The sequence below is a fragment of the Pinus tabuliformis genome, chromosome 5_2 (genome assembly GCF_031772625.1).
Source record: "Pinus tabuliformis cultivar Carrire ecotype Pingquan chromosome 5_2, CPIR1, whole genome shotgun sequence".
Lineage (NCBI taxonomy): Eukaryota > Viridiplantae > Streptophyta > Pinopsida > Pinales > Pinaceae > Pinus > Pinus tabuliformis.
Genome location: NC_142306.1, coordinates 145,820,503 through 145,825,318, shown reverse-complemented (window position 1 = coordinate 145,825,318; position 4,816 = coordinate 145,820,503).

Below are 4,816 nucleotides of genomic sequence, written 5' to 3'. Positions count from 1 at the left end.
CCATCCACACACTTTTATGTTCCCTGAAACCATTATCACCTCCCTGCGAACCTATGTTTTATTAATAAATTGTTTTATTTCGCAAGTGATTAGAACATTAGGAGACAGGGTAAACAGTTTTGATACTAGTCACAAAACTTGTTTACTCCAAGATTCTGGGAAATCTATTCAAAGGCTTCATTTATCAAAAGTTTTGTGTACAAAGAGAAAATCAAGTTTAAATCAAAGATAGAGTAGAAGGAAAAAAAAAATTACATAGTAAATGTTAAAATAGACAATTTACACAGTAAAAGATAAAACATAGGAGGCAGATAAAGAAATATAGTTAAAAGATAAACAGATGAAAGTGTATCAGATGAAAGTTCATAGGTAAATATGAAATCCAACATAAAAATCAAACATCATTAAGCTTTTGGAGGAATAGTCAGCCAACTTCAACAATTTTCAGTTTTTTCAGCAATAGTCATCAACAGCACAGCATCAAAATAGTGCCAGATCATCTTGCAGTCTTTATTTTGATTTTATAATAATCTATTTTTGTAAAAACAGTTTAGGATATTTTCTTAGTTCTATTGTTGTATAAATAACTCTCTTCATGAGTTATTAAGGGTTGCACCCTTGATGAAACATTTCTACACACTTGATGTACTTGACTTTTCCGCACCCTTAATATAAAGCAAAGGATTCTGAATTCTATTTTACACAGTTTGTGTTTCCTGTAAGTTTTTCCAGTATTACTCATTATGTTTTTCTTCATATTCTTATGTCTTACAGAGATACATAGGTAGGAATAATTGAGTTTCAATCTATTCCTATAAGCTTCTAAAGTGATAATCTATAAAGAGAATGAATTAATGGACTGTCTGTTTAATTAATTCCCTCTGAATCAATAAATCATCAGCATCTTTTGTAAGCTTCAGCATATTCTCTTAAACCTTTTGAACATCGTTTAGAGGTTTTCATAATTATGATTATTTAATTTTCAGTTTGAAAATTGTGGTAATCATATTATTTCTTTGTTTTTGCTCACCACCATACAAGCTATATCACTGTGTGAAATTTTATAGCAGCGCTATGCTTCGGTATTAATATTATTCACTAGGTTAGGCATTATAGTGTTGCATCTGTTTCATTCATAGGTCCTCCAAATTAAAACAAAACTCCCAAAATAATTATCTTAGATGCTCTGGCATGATAGCTAACCATTATCATTTAGAGGTACAACATCAATTTGGCACCGCTACTGGGGACTCGAATTTCATTAAGTTTTCTTAGGGCAAATATATTCATTCTATTCCTTTAAGGTGATTAAAGGTATAGAAAGGTTAAAATCCTTCACCTGGCGACTCCACTAGCCCAAACTGGAACCTTTTAAGCGCACCAAATCTCATTCGGAATCTGCCTTAGTTAATCCTCTGTCAGATCCTAAAAAAACTTCTAAGAAAAGCCAATTATACGAGGAGACATCAACCATCTTCTTCTTCGTCTTCAGGCTTGCAGTCTAAAGATTTAGTATCATTTGGTCCTTTTAGTAATATTCCATCCGATCCTAATTGGACACAAATGCCTCCTAGGGTTTTTGAACTATTAGATAGGGGAGTTGATTTAGATTCATCTTTCCTCATTCATTATTTTGAAACGCATCAAGAACCCCCTCTACCACCAGGATCACCTAAAACTAAGTCTGACTTGGGTGTTCATTTACCTGAATACAAACTGACATATTTCATATCCCCTACCACTTATTCATTTCCTTTCACTTCTGAATGACCTGAAGCTTCTACTTTTGAACAACCTGAAGAGACCCTCACTGTATATTCAAATACACTCTTTGAAACAAAATAAGGTATTCATTCACACGTCCCAAAGTTAGTTCTTAAGACTCCTTTAAAGTTATTCAGGAAATCCCCTCCTTCTTCACCTCCACACAGTCACACACCCTCTCAATCACCTTCTAACTCTTCTTCTACCTCTTCTTCATCTTCTTCTTCTTCATCCACAAAAACACCTCATACACCACCTTCTACTATGGAATTCCAACCTATTGTACAGGCTAGATATGCAGCTTTATTCTTACCTGCTAACCTCGATGCATTCCCAACTCGGTACTTGAAATACCTTCCCAGGTATAATGGAAAAATTGGTCCCTTAGCTGAGGACCATCTTCAAGCTTTTCTAGAATTTTTAGACAACATGAATATCAAACAAGAAAATGTTTACATATGATTGTTTACATATTCACTTGAAGGAAATGTAAGAATTTGGTTTAGGCAGTTACCTATAAATTCCATTAGAAATTGGGAAGAGCTTACAAACATATTTAAAAATCAATGGGGTGTAAAGAAAGAACCTCTTTACTTTCTAACTGAGTTTGAAGAACTTAAAAGAAAAATTGATGAACCTATATCAGATTTTATCAAAAGGTTCAATAAACTTTATCATAAGATGCCCCCTGATTGTAAACCCCTTGTCGCAACAGCTAAATCTAGGTTTTCTAAAGCCTTTGACGATGATTTCGCTGTAATGCTAAAAGAGAGAACTTCAAGAAATTTTGAAGATATGCAAAAAAATGCTATAGAGGTGGAAGAAAATAGGGCTGCTTCAACTTCCTTGAAAGCTAAAGAGGAAAAGGCCCAAAGAAAACTCAAATCTATTCAAGAGGCCTCTAGTTCCTCTAGTTCTTCTAAGACTAAAACAAAAGATTCTAAAATAGATGAAATAACTTCTCTTCTTATAAATCTATCTAATAGAAATTTCCAAGATTGAAACTCAACCTAGGACAGTTCAACAAATAGTTCCTAGACCCCAAAATCAAAATCAAGGTCAGTACAAAAGGAATCCACAATTACAAATTCTTCAGAGACCTAGTAATGATCAGCAAGTTCCCACTCCTTTAATGATAGATGATCAGCAACCTAACAAAAATACTATGACTATTACTGAAGATATCAATAACATGGATACTTATTCTAATCAAACAGTTATTATTCCTCTCTCACAACAAAATCAGGTTCAAGAAGATCAAGAATCCTCATAGGTTTCTAAATACCATGCCTTCTCTGAATTTTTAATTGCAAAGTTGAACAAGAGATATGATCTTAGGCATAGACCTGGCGCTGGAAGACCTCCTAAGGAGACTCCAATAATTGAACCTCGTACCAAAGTTGTTGAAACTCAAACAACTGTTATTCGACCATTAAATCAGTAAACTGATACTGCTTAAAATGATAAAAATGCTTTGACTACATTTAATGTTGAAAAAGAGTTAGAAAGAGTTAAAACCCCAATTCCACTTTTAGATCTTTCCAAAAACGCTGGGTATAAAAATCAAGTCTCCAAATGGATACAAAACACCTCGGTTGATGCTGAAAGTGATATCATTAGTCTGAAAGATGAAAAACCAGCAGTTGTCTTTGGTCCTAGCTCAGATATGATAGATGAAATAGTGCCTCCTTGCAATGTAACTCTTAAGACAAATGATTCCATGTTATATAATTGTATGCTTGATTTTGGAGCATCACATAACCTCATGCCAAAAACTATCATCGACCATTTGAAACTTGAAATAACTAGATTCTATCTTGACTTGCACACCTTTGATTCTAAAAGGGTGCCCTGCTTAGGATTGATTAAGGATTTAGTAGTCGCCCTTGCCCAAATTCCAGTGAAAAGTGTAGTGCTTGATATAGTTGTCACAGATATTCCTCCCAAATTTGGAATGCTCCTTTCTAGGTCTTGTTGTGCCAAATTAGGGGGAAATCTTCAGATGGATATGTCTTATGCCATTATTCCAGTTTATGGGGGAGAACAACTAAGGTTATATAGAGAGGTAAGATTTGTGCACACTGTTTGCAAAACAGACCAACCAAGGAACCATCCCATTTATGCATTGATCAGGATTTTGGTTGCTTTCAACTCTCTTCAAAACAAATACGTGAAACTCAAGTTAACATAGAAGATGTAATTGGAAGTCCTGTACCAAATCAAACTGATGTATGGAAACTATTTTTTGAGGTTTCTTGTACAAAAGATGGAGCAGGAGCTGGGGTAGTTTTAATTTCACCCAAAATAATAATAATAAAATAAAATAAAATAAATAATAATAATAATAATAATAATAATAATAAATAAATGATCACCCAATCATGCAAACTCGACTTCGAAGTTACAAATAATGTGGTTGAATATGAAGCTTTCCTTTTGGGACTGCAATTAGCCAAAAGCTTAAAGGTTCAAAACTTAAGTGTTTTTACTAATTCAGAACTTATTGTCAAACAAGTGAGAAATATTTTCCAGACTAAGTATCCTAGACTTAGGTCTTATCGAAATGAAGTTTTGTATTTAGTTGAAAACTTCTTTGATGCTTTTAATTTGACTTATATTCCAAGAAATCAGAATATTCATGCAGATGCCATAGTTGTTTCTGCTAGTTCATTTAAAATTCCTGATCAGACTAATTTACTCTATCAAATACAAGTCAAGTACAGACCATCCATCCTAGACAATCTAAAACACTGGCATATATTTGAAGATAATAAACATTTGAAATGTTTTCTGCAGGTTATAGATGAATTTTCAATTCTACAAATTGATGAAGATAGAAGAGAAATAAATGAAAATACAAATGGAAATGATACTTCAAATTTCAATTCAGAATTTCTTGATCATGACATTATTCAATTGTCTAACAATTTTATTCCCAAAGGCCTCATTCCTTTAGAAAAATTGTTAGATCAAAATGATGTCCTCCGAAACCCTCAATCCATTAAAAACATCAAAATCTGTGCATATCTAGATCCTGACATCAAAGCTCAAT